The 19,130-nt window shown below is 40.3% G+C and overlaps 1 long non-coding RNA gene across 1 annotated transcript; it reads left to right on the top strand.

Moving 5' to 3' along the window:
• Positions 1-11,315: 11,315 nt before the first annotated feature.
• On the top strand, positions 11,316-17,432 carry LOC127663793 (uncharacterized). The gene is made up of 4 exons (XR_007973030.1): positions 11,316-11,400; positions 12,936-13,071; positions 13,637-13,769; positions 16,259-17,432. It is a non-coding gene; the product is annotated as an uncharacterized LOC127663793 (long non-coding RNA).
• Positions 17,433-19,130: the final 1,698 nt, after the last annotated feature.

The following is a 19,130-nucleotide window of genomic DNA, read 5'->3' as shown; positions in this document are numbered from 1 at the left end:
GAAGACCACTTTTATTCTATAGTGATCTAATAGGAGGCAAGGTACTAGTTTGATCTTCTTATATTTGTTGAGGTCTGTCTTGTGATCAATTATATGATTGATTTTGGAGAAGGTACCATGAGGTGCTGAAAAAAAGGTATATTTTTTTGCTTTAGGATAAAATGTTCTCTATATATCTGTTAAATCTAATTGGTCCAAAGCTTCAATTAGTTTTACTGTGTCCCTGTTTAGTTTCTGTTTTCCTGATCGGTCCATTGAGGAGAGGAGTGTTGAAGTCACCCACAATTATTGTGTTAGGTGCAATGTGCGCTTTGAGCTTTAGTAAAGTTTCTTTTATGAATGAGGGTGCCCTTGCATTTGGAGCATAGATGTTCAGGGTTGAGAGTTCTTCTTCGTGTATTTTTCCTTTGACCAGCAAGTAGTGTCCTTCCATGTGAGAAAATTGAAGCAATCCCACTAAAATCAGGTACTAGACAAGGCTGTCCTCTCTCTCCATGTCTTTTCAATACAGTACTTGAAGTTCTAGCTAGAACAATTAGACAACATAAGGAGGTCAAAGGGATACAAATTGGAAAGGAAGAAGTCAAACTATCACTATGCAGATGATATGATAGTCTACTTAAGTGACCCAAAAAACTCCACCAGAGAACTCCTACAGCTGATAAAAAACTTCAGCAAAATGGCTGGTTATAAAATCAACTCAAGCAAATCAGTAGCCTTCCTATACTCAAAGGATAAGCAGGCTGAGAAAGAAGTAAGGGAAATGCCACCCTTTACAATAGCCACAAACAATATAAAGTATCTTGGTGTGATTCTAACCAAAAAATAAAAGATCTGTATGAGAAAATGTATCGAAGAAAATGGAAAAATCTTCTATGCTCTTGGATCGGCAGGATTAATATAGTTAAAATGGCCATCTTGCCAAAAGCAATCTACCGATTCAACACAATCCCCATCAAAATCCCAACTCAGTTCTTTATAGAGTTAGAAAAAGCAATTCTCAAATTCATCTGGAATAACAAAAAACCCAGGATAGCTAAAACTATTCTCAACAGTAAAAGAACTTCTGGGGGAATCAGTATCCCAGACCTCAAGCAACACTACATAGCAATAGTGTTAAAAACTGCGGGGTATTGGTACAGTGAAAGGCAAGTGGACCAATGGAATAGGATTGAAGATCCAAAAATGAACCCACACACTTATGGTCACTTGATCTTCGACAGTCAACTCCAAGTAGATCAAGGACCTCCACATAAAACCAGACATACTGAAACTAATAGAAAAGAAGCTGGGGAAGACCCTTGAGGACATGGGCACAGGGGAAAGGTTCCTGAACAGAACACCAATAGCTTATGCTCTAAGAACAAGAATTGACAAATGGGACCTCATAAAATTACAAAGTTTCTGTAAGGCAAAGGACACCATCAAAAGGACAAAACAGCAACCAACAAACTGGGAAAAGATCTTCACCAACCCTACATCTGACAGAGGGCTAATATCCAATATATATAAAGAACTCGGGCTGGAGAGATGGCTCAGCGGTTAAGAGCACTGACTGCTCTCCCGAAGGTTCTGAGTTCAAATCCCAGCAACCACATGGTGGCTCACAACCATCTGCAATGAGATCTGATGCCCTCTTCTGGTGCATCTGAAGACAGCTACAGTGTACTCACTTAAATAAATAAATGTTTAAAAAAAACAAAAAAAACAAAGAACTCAAGAAGTTAGACCCCTGGGAACCAAATAACACTATTAAAAATGGGGTACAGAGCTAAACAAAGAATTTTCACCCGAAGAAATTCTGATGGCTGAGAAGCACCTTAAGAAATGTTCAACATCATTAGTCATAAGGGAAATGCAAATCAAAACAACCCTGAGATTTCACCTCACACCAGTCAGAATAGCTAAGGTTAAAAACTCAGGAGACAGCAGGTGTTGGCAAGGATGTGGAGAAAGTGGAACACTCCTCCACTGCTGGTGGGATTGTAAGATGGTACAACCCCTCTGGAAATCAGTCTGCTGGTTCTTTAGAAAACTGGGCATCACACTTCTGGAGGACCCGGCTATACCATTCCTGGGCATATACCCAGAGAATTCCCCAGCATGCAATAAGGACACATGCTCCACTATGTTCATAGCAACCTTATTTATAATAGCTAGAAGCTGGAAAGAACCCAGATGTCCCTCAATGGAGGAATGGATACAAAAAATGTGGTATATTTACACAATGGAATACTACTCAGCAATTAAAAACAATGAATTCATGAAATTTTTAGGCAAATGGTTGGAACTGGAAAATATCATCCTAAGTGAGGTAACCCAATCACAAAAGAATACACATGGAATGCAATCACTGATAAATGGATATTAATTAGCCCTGAAGCTCTGAATACGCAAGACATAATTAGCATATCAATTGATTCCCATGAAGAAGGAAGGAGAGGGCCTGATCCTGGAAAGACTTGATCCAGCATTGTAGGGGAGTACCAGGACAGAGAAAAGGGAGGGGGGTGACTGGATATTGGGTGGAGAGAAGAGAGGGCTTATGGAATGTATGGAGAGGAAGGAACCTGGAAAGGGGAAAGCATTTGGAATGTAAACAAAGAATATAGAAAATAAAAAATAAATAATTAAAAGGGAAAAAAAGAAATGATATTGGATTTTGTCAAAGGCCTTTTCTGTATCTAGTGAGATAATCATGTTTTTTTTTTTTCCAGTTTGTTTAGATGGTGGGTTGCATTTATTCATTTTTGTATATTGAACCATCACTCTACCTCTGGGATGAAATCTACTTGATCATGATCTTTTTTGATGTATTCCTGGATTCAGTTTACAAGTAGTTTATTGAGAATTTATGCATCTATATTCATGAGGGAAACTGGTCTCTAATTCTCTTTCTCTGTTAAATCTTTGTGTAGTTTTGGACCAGGGTAATTGTGGCCTCATAGAATGAATTGGGCAATGTTTCTTCTGTTTCTATTTTGTGGAATAATTTGAGGAGTATTGATGTTAACTTTTCTTTGAAAGTCTGGTAGAGATCTGTGCTAAAGCCATCTGGCCTGGGCCTTTTTTGGTTGGGAGACTTTTAATGACTGCTTGTATTTCACTAGGGGTTATAGATTTATAGATCTATTTAAATTGCTTATCTGATCTTGATTTAGCTTTGGTAAGTGGTGTCCATTGAGAGAATTATCCTTTTCTTTTGGATTTTCCAATTTTGTGGAGTACGTTTTTGCAGTATGACCTAATGATTCATTGAATTTTCTCAGTGTCTGTTGTCATGTTCCCATTTCACTTCTGATTTTGTTAACTTGAATATTCTCTCTCCACCTTTCAGTTAATTTGGATAAGGCATTGCCTATCTTGTTCCTTTTCTCAAGGAACCTGTTTGTTTTGTTGGCTGTATTGTTCTATTTGTTTCTATTTTATTGATTTTAACCCCAGTTTGATGATTTCTTGCTCTCTGCTCCTCTTGGGTATGATTTCTTCTTGTTGTTCTAGAGCTTTCGGGTGTGCTGTTAAGTTGCTAGTATTGGATCTCTTCAGTTATTTCATGTAGGTCTTAGCACTACAAACTTGACTCTTAGAATAGTTTTCATTGTGTCCCATAATTTGGGGTATTCATTTTTATTCACTTTATTCAATTTAGGAAGTCTTTAATTAGAAAGAATTTTTTTTTGTTTTGACCTGTTTTTCATTCAGTAGACTCAGTTTCCATGAGTTTGTAAGCTTTCTGTTGTTGATATCTAGCTTTTATCTGTGCTTGTCTGATAGGATGAAGGGAGTTATTTCTATTTTCTTGTATCTATTAAGACTTGCTTTGTGTCTGAATATGTGGTCAATTTGGAGGTAAGAAGAAAGTATATTCTTTTTGTATTTGGGCAAAATGTTCTATTAGGGCCATTTGGTTCATAATATCTATTAACTCCAGCATTTCTGTTTATTTTTTGTCTGAATGACCTGTCTATTGGTGAGAGTAGGGAATTCATGTCTCCTACTATCAGGGTGTGAGAGTCAATATGTGATTAAGCTATTGTTATTCTTTTACAAACATGAGAGCCCTTGCGTTTGGCACATAGATGTTAAGAATTAAAATGTCTTGGTGAATTTTTCCTTTGATGAGTATGTGGTGTCCTTTCCTATGTGTTCTGATTAATTTTGATTTGAAGTCTATTTTTTAGATATGAAACTGTGTACTCTAGCTTGCTTTTTAGAACCAATTTTTGGAGTAGCCTTTCTTCACCTACCCTTTACTCTGAGATATGTCTATCCTTTATGCTGAGATGTGTTTCTTAGATGCTGTAGAAGGATGGGTCCTATTTTCAAGTTCATTCTGTTAATCTGTGTCTTTTTATTAAGAAATTGGGACCATAGATATTGAGAGGTATCAATGACTAATGACTGTTGATTCTTATTTTGTTGTTGTTATTGTTGTTGTTGGTAGTGGTGTATATTTCCCTTCTTTTGATTTTGCTGGTCTGAGATTATTTATTTCCTGTGTTTCCATGGTTGTAGTAAATCTCGTTAGGTTGGAGTTTTTCTTCTAGTATCTTCTACACTGGATTTGTAGATATGATTTGTTTAAAATTGGTTTCTTGGGTGTGGCTATCCTCTTTAGATTGAAATGTCCTTTTAGTGCCTTCTGTAGGCTAGATTTGTAGATATATCCTGCTTAAATTTGGTTTTATTGTGGAATATCTTATTTTCTCCATCAATGGTACTTAAATATTGCTGTGTATATGGCTGGCATCTGTCAGAGTCTGAAAGACATCTGTCCAGGGTCCTTCTGGATTTTAGACTCTTCATTAAGAAATTTATATAATTCTAAAAAGTTTGCCTTTATATATTACTTGGCTATTTTTCTTTTCAGCTTTTAATATTCTTTCTTTGATGTATGTTTTGTGTTTTGATTAGTATTGCTGAAGGTACTTTCTTTTCTGATGCTATTAATTTGATGTTCTGTATGTTTCTTATAATTTATAGGCATCTTATTCTTTAGGTTAAGAAAAATTTCTTCTATGATTTTGTTGAAATAATTTTTGGGTCTTTGAGCTGCTTTTTTAAAAAAAACCTCTTTCTTCTATTCTATTTTTCTTAGTTTTTTTTTTTTTTCATAGTGTCCCAAATTTTTTAGATGTTTTATGTCTGGCCTTTTTTAGATTTAATATTTTCTTTGACTGGCACAGCTATTTCTTCTATTCTGTCTTCCATGCCTGAGAGTCTCTCTTCTATTTCTTTTCTGTGGTCATGGTTACCTTTTTAGTGTCCATTTGAGTTTTTAAGTTTTTTGTTGCCAAAATTCCCTCAGCTTGAATTCTTTTAATTCACTCTTTTTCCTTTTCCAAGCCTTGAACAGTTTATTAATTTCCTTCTACTGTTTGTGTTTTCCGAGATTTCTTTAAGGGATTTATTCATTTCTTCTCAATGTTTGCATTTTCCTGGGTTTGTTTCATAGATTTATTAATTTTCTCTTTAAGGGTCCCTATCCTCTTCACACAGGCGGTGTTAAGGTCTTTTTCATGTGCTTCAGGTATGTTGGAAACTTGGGGACCTGCTGTGGTAGGATTGCTGGGCTCTAGTAAAAACATTCTCTTGGCTGTTATTGATAGTATGTGAATGTTGTTGTTGCTGCTGTTTTGCTTTTTGTTTTAATGCTGGCCTCTGGGCATCTGGGTTTGGGTTGATTGTAATTCTAGGTGTTGATATCTGGTCTTGTCTTGGTTGAGTGAGTGGTTTTGTTCTTTGGTTTCTGTTTCTTCTGTTTCCCTGGCCTGCTTAACTGCTGTTTGCTGCAGCAATGCCTACTAGCGTCAGAGGCTTGAATAATGGGCTGAGTTGGGGGAAAGAAGATTTTAGGAGATCTTTGTGATCCCTTGGGGATGAGGTCAGGGAGGAAAGAGAGAATGCGGCAGGTGTTTTGCTACAGGGCTGAGATTGAGGCCCGGTGGTGGGGGTGGGGGTGGGGAGTGTGGGAGTGGGCTTTGGGACCAAGGGACAGGAGAAGATCTATAATCAGCCTATGTTCTTTTCTGGAAGAGTGGCCTTTGATGTAGCTGGGAGTTTCTGTTGAAGTTAGGGGCTAGGATAAAGCAACAATTTGTGGGAAGGAGGTTAGGAAGGGAAGACCTGTGGAATCTGCAGGGAATGGGGACAGACAGGTAGGAAAGGCTGCAGCAGGTGTTGTGTTGCAGAGGTGGGGGCGAGACTGAGGTACTGGGTCTAGAGGAACTGAGAGAGAGATGAAGCTCTGCAGTCAGCTCAACTGGTTCCCTGGAAGGACTCAAAATTCTCAAGATTTTGTGCCCAGATTTATTTAGATTTAACATTTTCTTTGACCAAGGTATCTATTATTTATTCCCTCTTGTCTTCAATGCCTGAGATTTTCTCTTCCATCTCTTGTATTCTGTTGGTGAGGCTTGGCTCTTAGGTTCCTATTTGAGTTCTTAATTTTTCATTTCTAGATTCCCCTCAGTTCGGGTTTTCTTTATTGACCCTATTTTCACTTCCAGGCACTGACTTGTTTTATTCATTGCCTTTCACTATTTGCTTGTGTCTTCAAAACTATTTTTAGAACAGGATTTATTCATTTCCTCTTTAAGGACCTCTAATGTATCCATAACACCTATTTTAAGGTCTTGTGCTTCAGCTACATGACGTTTCTCAGAGCCTAATGTGGTAAGATCGCTGGGCTCTAGTGGAGACATATTGTCCTGGCTGCTATTGATTGTGTTTTTATATTGGTATCTAGGCATCTGGGTGTGGGTTAAATGTGATTCTAGGTACTGATCCCTGGTATGGTCTTTGTTGAATGGGTGTTCCATTCCTTGCTTTCTATTGCCCTCTCTGGTTCTTGGGCAGGGGCAGTGTGTGTGTGTGTGTGTGTGTGTGTGTGTGATGGAATCCTGCCAGGTGTCACTGGGGATTCTGAGCACAATGTGTTTCTGGGCATGACACATAGGAATGGGGGTGCTTTGGGGGTTCTCATGGGATTCACAGGAGGGAGGAAAGCAGGGTGTTCCACCAGGATCTGCTTAATCCCTTGGTAATGGGGACAGAGAGTAAGGAAAGGCTTCAGCTGGGGCTGCTGGGTTCATAAAAAAGAAAGGTTTAGAGAATGGTATATGGCACTGTGGGGAGAAGTGGGTGCTTAGGTGGGCCTATGTCCAGGCACCCTTTCCCCCTGAGGGACCAGACACACACAGACATGGTAAAAAACTCTAGTAGAGTTTATTCAGGACAGAGGATGGGAGTTAATTGCGTAGTGGAGGCAGAGAGAGGCAGAGTGAGTGAGAGAGAGAGAGAGAGAGAGAGAGAGAGAGAGAGAGAGAGAGAGAGTAGAGAAGTGGAGGAGTGGAGGAGTGGAGGCCAGCCATGACCACGTGGAGAGAAGGGGGAGGGGAGGAGAGCCCAAGAGGGGCAGAGAGGTGAGAGTGCCAAGAGGCAAGAGTGATGAGAGAGAGAGAGGAGGGGCAAGTAGCCCCTTTTATAGTGGGCCAGGTCTACCTGGCTGTTGCCAGGCAACTATGGCAGGGGCATACCTGGCTGTTGCCATGCAATTATGGGGTGGAACTTAGACAGAATACTAATAGCTACAGAGCTGCAGATGAGACTGGGGGGGGGGTTGGATTTGGGGGACAGGAGGGGAAGAGAAGATCTGAAGCTCCTCTAACTACTGGCCTCCTTGCTTCTCTGGCTGACCTGGATGGCTGGTTCCCAGGGAATGCCGGCTGGGATAACAGGATGAGTGGGGAGGAAGGTTGGAGGAGAAGACAGACTGAGAGAAGCAGGTAGTCTGCTACAGAGTTGAGGGTGAGACAGGGGGATTAGATTTAGTGAAGAGGAGAGAAGAGCTGCAGCTGGAGAGGGGCCTGCAGGCTTCCAGGGAAGTCTGGGGATGTGGCATGTGGGAAGGGCAAATTTGAGCCATAAGGTCTTTGTGATCCACTGGGGGTAGAGACAGGGAGGTAGGGAAGCCCCAGCAGGTAGTCTGCTATAGAAATGGGAATGAGACTGGGGGATTAGATTAGGAGGAGAGGAAGGAATGTAGGCTGACTGAGGAGTCCCGATGATTCCTAGGGAATACCTGCTGGTGTTGGGGGTTGGGATATTATGGTGAGTTTTTTTGGGGGGGAGTCAGGAAATTTCAAGTGTATTTACAACAGTATGAATTAGTATAAAGTCTTGTGCTGTATATTATGCTCCCAGAGTTTATTCATGAATAATAGAAAGCTTTTGTATCTAGTCTTTTGCAACAAACCACCTACTATCTTCAGCCTCTGAATTAGATTTTAAAGATAATCTATAGAAAAAAAGTGAACAAACCACAGAGGATTCTCATTTTTTCAGTTACCGAGTGCTGATACTTAGCAGAGGGGCAGTAGTCCTGTCAAAAGGATTTTGTTGGTAAATTTTTATGTTAGACTATTCCTTAGAGAGAAGACCCTGCAAGCCAGTGAGAGTGCAGGCGTAACTATGAGATAAGTTGTTGAGAAGACAGGGAAGGATGAGTCTGAGCACTGTGGAAAAGGAATGAGATACTTCTGCAGGTCTAAAGGTTAAAGCATCTCTCTGTCTCTCGGTCTCTGTCTCTCTGTCTCTCTGTCTCTCTGTCTCTCTCTCTCTCTCTCTTTCTCTCTCTCTCTCTGTGTGTGTGTGTGTGTGTGTGTGTGTGTGTATGTGTTTTCCTCTCAGCAGAAGTTGAAGGCTGCCTGCTCAATTGTCCATCTTCTCACAGAACTACAGGCAATGATATGTTAGTCTGGTCTACAAACATTTGAACGACACCATTTAATTAGATGAGCATGTTTAAGTCATACCATCCAGATTGAAAATTAGCTTCTGCTTACAAAACCAGAAGACATGCAATTGTGAACTGTTAGATTTATTTTGATCTTAATTTAATTCCAGAATTAAAGAAAATATGAAAATAAACTTGTGGACATCCATGCTTGCACAAATAGCCCAGCAGTGGGGCTCAAGCAGACACTTGATCTCCCCCTCACTTCCTTTCAGCTGTACTGTTGACAAACATTTTCATCTTATGTTAGAGTCTTTGACCCTTCACCACACCATTAAGTATTACATAAGATAGACAAAGACTGATCTATTCTTCCCTTTATTTAACTCTTATTTAATGTGTATAAACCCTATCTTGACACTGTGCCAGGTTTTGGGAACTGAAGTTTGCAGAACACAATCTCCAACTAGAGAAGATGAAGTTAAGGAGGAGGGCCAGGCTACCTATGACTAAGTGTTCAGCACAGTTGATACGTGTCTGTGCTTGCTAGTTTTTGTCAAGTTGACACTAGCTAGAGTCACTTGGGAACAAGGAGCCTCAATTGAGGAAATGTTTCCTTTATTTCAGCCTATGGCATATCTCTGAGGCATTTTCACGATTGATGTTTGGGGTGGGTAGTCGGGCCCACTGAGGATGACGTCAACCCTGGGCAGATAGTTGTGGGTTGTTTAAGAAAGCACACTGAGCAGGCCAGAAAGCAGCATTGCTCCAGTCTCTGCTTTTCCATTCTGACTCCAGATTCCTATCTTGAGTTCCTACTTTGGCTTCCACCAATGATAGACTGTCATCTGTAAGCTGACATCAGCCCTTTCCTCCAAAAGTTGCTTTGGGTCAGTGTTTTATCAAAGTAACATGGAAGCAAACTAAGATGGTGCTACATCTGAAGTATATATATTTTGGGAATTTAGAGGTCAACGTACCTATTTTTCCCATCTGGTTTGTGTAAGGCTGTCTTCTTATATCGCTTAAGTTAAGTTATGAAGGGTATGGTATTCTGTTTAAGAGATAAAATTGACAAAAGAAGGTAATCCATGAAAAGAAGGGAAGAAGTGATGAAAGCACACATTTGGGGTGGGTAGTAAACAGAGAGGATGAAGGGGATAGGATAGCCCATCACTGAGACCGACCAAATTTTCTACAGAGGCAGGCTATGTGGGTGTGAATCACAGATACAAATGGTAATTGTGCCATCTTGAGCCACTTACTCAACCTTACCAGCCCTTCGTTTTGTCTTCCCTTTTCTCTAAAAGCACACTACACTGCCTGTCTGTTGCAGAGACACTATGCTAATCAACTGCCAGATTCCTTTTCTAAGCGTTCCATTTTCATGTTATACATAAAGCAATGTATTTGATCATAGCAACCCTTCATCACACCTCCAACTCTTCCCAGACTGCCCCCCATCCCATCCCCTCCAAATGTCATGTTCGTTCTTGTTCCATTCATATCCCACTGAGTATAATCAATGCTTTTGATTTTTCTTGTATAATCAGGTTAAATACTGTTGATGTAACTAGTTCTGGCCAGCGAATTGTTGACAAGTGTCCCTTCTGAGCTGAACTTGTGTGACTCCCCTCTCCATTCTTTTTTTCTCTTGTACAGGGCCCTGATAACTGTATGTTTTATATGATAAGCGACAAAAGCCTCTGAAAGCCCGAGTTCCTGAGTGACAAGGTGAAACAGTGTCCTCTCAGATCCATATTGCATTTATGAGGAGCACAACCTGGAGAATTGAGACATTGATGTTTTGTTAATGTGCTGCTGCAACCTGGCTTCCAATTTCAAATTAATTCACAACCAGTTAGTTAGTGTTACAATAAGGACCCTTTTGCTTGACAGTGTGTGGTAAAGCCATGTAACACCCGGTACACAGTGAGTACTGTATGAGAGTTTGGGAAACTAAATACAGCAATACAGGGTGGGCAATGGTCATAGTGATAACTTAACCAGCATGGTTATATTGGAAAGAGACTTAACATGACTTAAGGAAATTCAGTTTTTTAAGTTATGTGTATGAATGTTTTTCCTACAGGTATACATGTGTGCCTGGTACCCAAGAAGACCGGAAGAGGGCATGGGATGCCCTGGAACTAGAGTCATTCATAAGAGTAACCAGTACTCTTAACCTTTGAGTCACCCACCTCTCCATCACAGAAACTCAACTCTTAAAGGCCTTTACTTTTATTCTACTTTATTATCTATGATATTAAAATAATCAGAATATATTAAAATATAACTAACATCCAACAACATGTACAAATCAATGGTAATGCTACAGTTTATGAATTTGAGTACCCATAAGCAGTTATACAGTTACAATCCTGATCAAAATATCAGACGTTGATATATTCTAGGTAGAACAACCATCTTTAAATTTTCTTTTTCATTCTAAAATATTTCTTTGAGAACGTCATACACTGTATTTTGATTATATTCATCCTTTCTTCCCCAACTCCTCTTAGATATAACACAACTTCCCCAACCCACAGAAGTTTGTGTCATCTTTAATTCATCAGGTCCAGTTTGTGCTGCCTGGCACTCTTGGATGCGTGGTTTTAGACTATAGCATGATTGACATACCAGGGGCCACACCCTCAGTCATGGTAAACACTACCCTTCCTAACCCCATAGTCATCAGCTCCTTAGCTATTAGCTTCTTAGACTAGAGCATACTTTCCCTGTTCAGTGCTGGAATTTTGTCTGGTTTGAGCTTGAGCAGGTCTGTGAACAAATGCTGTCACAAATGCTGTGGATTCATATGTACCACTGTTTGTGGGAAACACCATCTCCTTGGAGTCCACTGTCTATGGCTCTTACAGTTTCTCTGCCCCCTTTCCTGCAGTGATGCCCGAGCCGTGGGAGGACAGGTTGTGATAGGGTTGAGCGTTCCTCTGCTTCTTATCCTCTGCACCTTAACCAGTTGTGGATCTCTGTGTTCATTGCTAAGTCCGCAAAAAACTCAGACAAGAGTTGAGGGATTAGCTAACTTATGGGTATAATGGGAAGTTGTTAGAAATCCATTTAATACTGTGCTCATTTAGCAGAAGAATTGTGGTTGGTTCTTCCCTAGAGTCTGGACCTTGTCTTGGTCCTGATATTAATGCCAGGTATGGATTACACCCTGAACAGTGGACCTTCAATCTAGTCAACAGATAGTTGGTTATTCCCATGACATGTGGATAATCAATCATTGCACCAGGAGACATGTCTTACCAAACTAGTCATTATTGTGTTCACAGGATTCACAGCTAGTCACATTGGTCATAGTATTTTCCCTCAGTAGCATTCATAGCCCCTTATAACACCGTGATAGTCAATGGGGATGACGTTTCACATGCGTGCCAGCTTGATTTCTCCATGTTCTGTGAAGTACGTAATTTCTTCAGCAGTAGGGCCTTATTGTCAAGTTCTGAGGTAATAGTCTGTAATGCCTGTGGGTCTATGGGAGCTTACTGGCCAACAATGTTTCTGAACAGGACCCTGATAGTGCAGGTACTATGACAAGCAATTTGTGAATGGGCCACACAAAGTTTGAAAGTATGGTAAAGGATACCAAAAGTTGAGAGAGGAGGCAGTCTAAAGACTGGAAAAATATTTACTACATATACATCAGGTAGAGGGTTAGTGTCTATAATATACAAAGGCCCAAAGAAACTAAACAGCAAGAAAACAATTTAATTAAAAATTAGGGATGGATCTGCTATACTCTTCTGGCCTCTGGATATGCCAGTCACATACATTGTGCACAGATGTACATGCAGGCAAAACACACAAACACATGCAGTAATAATATTAAAGCAAACAAAAAAACAAAAAATGGGGCCATGGAACTAAAAAGAGGAAATACAAATGGCTGATATATAGATAAAGATATAGATATAGATATAGATATAGATATAGATATAGATATAGATATAGATATACACACACACACATATGGGGAGGGGAATGTGTATTCATTGCTGGTGGGAGTGCAAGCTTGTGTAGCCACTATGGAAATCAATGTGCAGGTTCCTTAGGAAGCTGGGACAGGTCTAACACGTGACTTGGCTACAGCACCCTTAGGCATATACCCAAAGGACTTACTGTAGAGAGAACTGCTAAGCCATGCTCATTGCTGCTTTATTCACAATGCCAGATACGCATCAACTGATGAGAGGATGACCAAACTGTTGTGCATTTACACAAAGGAATATTATTCATGTGTTAAGAAAAATGACATTGTGAGAACTGCAGGCAAATGGATAGAATTGGAAACAATCATTCTCAGAGAGGTAACTGAGACCCAGAGAGACAAATGTCACGAGGTTTCTCTTATTTGTAGACGTTAGCTTTGAATCTTCTGATGTATGTATTTTATTTGGGACAGGTGTAGAAGTCAGGAGATAGTTAAGGAACCGTGTGGCAAGATTTCAAAGGAAGGAAGGTAGAACATTGTGGTAGAAAGAGTTAGAAAGGGAAAATGGAACAAATTGTATTAAACCGGGTGAGGGGTTGGGGAGCAGGGTAGAAGAAGGGATTCAGAAAAAGATACCTAGCATCAAACACCTTTCAAAACATCCTATAAAATACATACCTATACACATACAAATACAGTTTAAATATAGAATAACCCTAAACAGGGCAACAATGACCATAGGCACAGGACAGGCTAACGAATAAAACTCCTGGTGCCAGGGACAGGTTAAAGCTTTTGGAAATTCAATTTTTAAATAGAGGGATCTACTGAAAATAGGTAAAGGTATCACTGTGGGTAGAAAGAGTAAAGGAAGTGCCCAGGGCACTGTGGATGTCCAGTACTGCTGCTTTTGTTGTCTTATTGTTGAATTGTAACCACAGAAGCTCCGGACTGGTGGGCAGAGAGGAATGTGAATGACTCCAAGAGCCTTTAGTGGGAGTGAGGATGCCAGTCACTCTCTCAAGAGCAAAGACTTCTATAAACATCAGGCACATTGGCCAGAGATTGAGGGTGGTGAGTATCTCTGAAATAATAGTTTGTACCTTAGCCCCATTGTGCAGGATGCTGCCATCGAGGCCAGGGGGAGAGAAAAAGACAGAGAGAGCATAGTTCAGCACTGGCTGAGGTTGGAGGTGGACTAGTGCTTCTCCATCTGTGGGTTCTTCCTAGTCATTGACAAAGAAGCTACTTAAGGCTAATCACTAAGGCCAAAGGTTCTTCTGTAAGGGAAGGGAATGGGTGTGGTTACTCTTCTTTATCTGCTCTTTAAAACGATGCTTCTTGGTAGACCTCAAAGTGTGCTTATATAACTTCTTTCTTTTTCTGGGATACTCTATTCAGCCATGTCTGCTAAGTGAGGTCTTCTTTACTCTTCATATGTAACTTTAACAACTTAGGAAGGCAGCATGCCTTCCTAATCGGTATTTTGACATCTGAATTTCCCCCATATTTCCCCATCCCTTCTCCACCAACCAGCCATCCATTTCACATCACCAGCTGTCTATTCTTACTTTCCTGAGATTTTTCTAGTATTCTCAGGTGCCTCACAAATGGGAGCTTCTGTAAATATAGTAACAGCAAGACTCCTGGAATAGAAAGCTCATTCAGTCTGGATTATTTGAGAGGAGTTTAAACAAAAGGGCTCTTTATGAGGACATGAGCAGAGCCTAGGGAAGCTGTGCCTACTAGCTGTCCTGGATCTAAGGGCACATTAGCAGGGAGTGAGATAATACATTCTACTCTCTTCAGCCAAGCCGGAGAGCAGGGTAGCTGATGACATATCCAAATTGCCCAGCCTCCTGGACCACAGAGCTGAAGGAACAATACACAGAAGATCTGGGGCCCAGGGATGGGGCAGTAGGTGAGAGGTTGCTGAACTGCTTGGTGAAATTCCAAGAAATTCACTGCTTTGCCTAAGTTATTTGTGGATATTAGCTTTGAATCTTCTGATATAGGTGTTTTATTTGGAACAGACATAGATGTCAGGAAATTGTTAAGGAACCATGGGGCAAAATTTCAGTAGGCATCGGGACCCAACAGACTGGATCCGATCAGGATGGAGTGTTTTGGCCGGTCAATGTGCCGTTTAACTACATTGAACTTAAAAATGAACCAGTTTTCCAAACCCCAACAGCTTTGTGGCAATTGGTCCTATTTTCACAATACACCGTCCTTTGTTAATTCCTCAAGGATACTATCTTCAGCTGTGTACCTAACCAGTGTGAAGCGTGTTGTGTTGGCTCTTATTGCACAGTGACAGAACAGCTCTGTGACAAAAGCATGCTGTGCAGCCCTTAGGGCTGACTCTCGTGGGTGGTGCTTGAATAGGTTTCAGTGGAGAGGAGGGTGCTCTATGTTCCTGGGAGAGAGGTGTGGAGTGATGCTTTCATACCTCATATAGCATCTTAGAGTATTCCTCTTGCACCTGGCACCTCATCTTTGTTTTAGATCAAATGCTTAAACTACACCTCTTGACACTAACTGCCTTCATTAAGGAAAGGTTTTATTGGTCACAAAACAGCTGAGTTCTGTTAATCTAAATGGAAAAAGAAAAAAGCTAGGTTCCAGGAATTTTGGAAGCTGAAAGAACTATTAATAATTCTCCCGGGTTGGGATCAGTTTGCCATCAATTTTGTTTGGCTTTCAAATTTTTCCTTGCAATTGGAAATGCTGCATTTGATGGTGTCTCGGGCATCCCGTAGGCACAGGGCCGATCAGTATTTCATCCAGTGGGAAACTCTGGCGAATCTTAGGCTCCTGGGATTAGAAGGACACTTGGGGCCTGTGGTATTAGAACGTTTGACTTACAGATCGAGATATAGAGTCAATGGACTGAAATGACCCCAGCAGTGTCCACTGGTTGGGGTGTGGATCTCACACCCCACAAACATTTCATTCAAGTCCAAATTTCTCTCCTCTTTGCTATAAAAATGAACTTGCTTGGGTCCTGCTTCTGCAATGGTCTGGAAGTCTACCCAGCTGCTGGGGATTTTGTAACTGGTTTGTTTTGGCTGTTCTAGCCTTCTGAGAGCTGGAACTGCTGTCCCTGGCACCTCACCCTTGTCCCAGAACACTGGTCTTGCCTGGAGGCTGAGTGACCTTTCCCACACTGCTTTGCCCCACTCATGCTTGGAGCTGTTCCTTCAGTCCCTGGCCATGCAAGGGAGCATGCGATACCAAGCAAGGGTTTGTGAAAGAGAAAACACCCTGGCAGCACAGAAGCTCAGCTCGCTGCCAGACAGCAGTTTATTCCTTTGGCCTCTGCTGGGAGTTTACTGTGGCTCTGGCAGCATTATGGGTTCTGGCATATTAACACTTCACGAAGCACACTGTTCTTAGGCAGTGCAGGGTTTGTTTTGTTTTTGTTTTTGTTTTTGTTTTGTTTTGTCCCCTCTTTAAGACACTTCATTCTCTGTTTTCTTATTGGATGACACCAACTTGACTAGACAAACTCCTTTCTATTTTATCTTCTCCGGCTTGATCATTCTTCTTATTTTTATCAGGATAGAGAAGACAGAAAGCTCCTTGAGTTGGTTGGAGAAGAGTGAGACATCTGCACTTGATCTCATCGAGCGCTGTTTTCCTGGTTTTCGATATTACCCAGCGATCTGTTTGGAGAGTAACCTGCACAAGATGAGACAGGGTGGTTGCACTAGCTTCATGTATGGTCTTTTGAATTTAAATTTTGTTTTGCTTTGAGAATCCTATTAATGAGTACTGTATTGAGATAGTTTTTATTCCTTCCTCTCCCCAACTGCTCCCATGCCCCTCCCTCTCCCTCTCAAATTCATGACCTCTTCTTTAATATATATTAAATCTATCTATCTATCTATCTATCTATCTATCTATCTATCTATCTACTGAGTCCACTTAGTGTTCATGTGCACATGTGTAAAAGGGTTCTTGTCTCTGGAAAATAGGAACTGGTTCTCCTTCTCTCAGCTGTCATTGATTATCTATAGCTCTTCATCTAGGAATAGAACCTTGTGAAATAACCCCTACCCATGTCAACTGATAGTGTCATTATGCAGGTCTTGTTTAGGTAACCTTATTATTGAGATTTCATGGCCACTTTCCTGTCATGTCTACAAGATATATCAGCTTAACAGGAGGCATCCTGGTCCTCTGGCCCTTACAGTCTCTTAGCATCTCTTCTAGAATGGTCCACAAGCTTTCAGTGTAGGGCTTGTTGTACTCATTTAGATGTATGAGTTGAGGCTGGGCAACCTATAGGCACCTGAAATTTTGATCAGCGGTGAATCTTGTAGTAATTATATATATGTAAAAAGGAAGTTTCTTTGATGAGGGATGAGAGGTAGATTTATTTGTGAACATAAGAATAAGTACTTAAAATACAGCTCAAAATTTTATTAGTTTAGGAAAATGACAGCAGTCAACCAGAGACATGAGTTATTCAGCCAAGGATATTTGGGTACATTTTCATACAAATTCCTTCTTACTGAGAAGACTTGAGTCTAATTAGACAGCTGTTGGTTAGCCTTAAGATAAAAGTATCACTGTTAGCTCTGAATACCCAAGGTACAATTAGCGTAATAAATGACTCCCATGAAGAAGTAAGGAGAGGGTCCTGATGCTAGAAAGGCTTGATCTAGCATTGGAGGGGGGTATCAGGACAGAGAAAAAGGAGAGAGGTGATTGGAGAATGGGTGGAGAGAAGAAGGTTTATGGGACATATGGGAAGTGGGGAACTGGGAAAGGGGAAATCATTTGGAATGTAAACAAAGAATATAGAAAATAAAAATATATAATAAAAAAAGTATCACTTGGTATACTTGCCTGGCTGGAAAAAAAAAGTAAACAGTAGTAGCTACTAGGGAAAGGCAAATCAAAACTACTTTGTGACTTCACCTTATCCCAATCAGAATGCCTAAGATCATTAAAAAAACTGGCAACAAGTTCTGATGAGGTTGCATGGAAAAGAGAACCCTCTATTGGCAGGATTGTAAACTGATACAGCCATTATGCAAATCAGTGTGAGTAATTCTCTCTCTCTCTCTCTCTTTATATATATATATACATATAGCTACACACACACACACACACACACACACACACACACACACATATCAACAGCATGACCTGGCCACACCAATCCTTGGGACATATCCAAAGAATTCAATGTAGGACTTGTTTGGCCATATTCATTATTGCTCTATTCACTATAGTTAGGGAATAAAAACAACCTAAATGTTCTTCAATTGATTGAGAGTGAAAATTTGGTATACAGGTACAATGGAATTCTATTTCTGATGTAAAGGAAATTAAATCATGAGATCAGCAATTAAATGGATTGAACTAGAAAATGTTGTTCTGAGATAACCTGGACCCAGAAAGGTGAACACAACCTTCTCTCTTATTTGTGGATCCTAACTCCAAATCCTTAGATTTGAGTTTAGAATCTAAAGTAAACATAGGAGCCATGGAAGAAGAAAGGGACTGCAAATTGGGAGCTCTCTAGAGAAAGGGATAGTAAGACAGATTTGATATGAAGGGGAGTGGGAAGAAATGAGGAGACTTTAGCCAGGCAGTGGGGAAGGTGGATAATAAAGAGGTAGATAACAGGAGAGGAGAGATTAATCATATTAAAATATTTGAAAAAGCTCTAGGGAAGCATTTTTAATAAAACATATATGAAACACACATATGTATATAACACATATGAAACACATAAAGAAATAACATCTATCTATCTATCTATCTATCTATCTATCTATCTATCTATCTATCTAATGTAAGTGCATGAATAATCATGCCAAGAGACACTATTCTGTTGGTTTCTGCTGCAAGCTCTAGCCTTGAACTCTAGCCTTGGCTTCTTTTGATAATGGACTGTGAGCTATAAGATTAAGCAAACCTTCTTTTCCCCAGGTTCTTTTGGTCGGTGCTTTATCACAGCAACAGTGAAGCAAACAAGAACGTTTATCTTTTGTATTAATTCACAAAATCCTAGAAATGGAATTGATGTTTCCTTGAGGTAGAGATTTCTGGGGTCTGAGGAGGGGTGAGCAGTTTGTATGTGGGAAGGATTTGGGTTGTTCAGGCTAGGAGGCAAATCACAGGAGCTGATGTCTAAAACAGGAATCTGAAAAATAAAAACTTTTTTGTTCCCGGAGTTTCCACAAGCAGGAACTTTTTGTCTCTTGTTCTTATTTCTAGGATGACTAATTTAGGCAATAAAAATACAGGAGTGAGTTAGAGTTCAAGAGTAGCTCCAGCTGGGTCTCCTCTCTTAAAGAAGCATATCAGATATTTATATTATGATTCATAACTGTAGCCAGATTATAGTTAGGAAGTAGTGACAAATATAATTTCATGGCTGGGGGTTACCACAATGTGAGGGACTGTGTTAAAGGG

The sequence above is a fragment of the Apodemus sylvaticus genome, chromosome 13 (genome assembly GCF_947179515.1).
Source record: "Apodemus sylvaticus chromosome 13, mApoSyl1.1, whole genome shotgun sequence".
Taxonomy (NCBI): domain Eukaryota; kingdom Metazoa; phylum Chordata; class Mammalia; order Rodentia; family Muridae; genus Apodemus; species Apodemus sylvaticus.
Note: the sequence above shows the minus strand (reverse complement) of the source record. Positions and strands in the feature narration are given on the sequence as shown.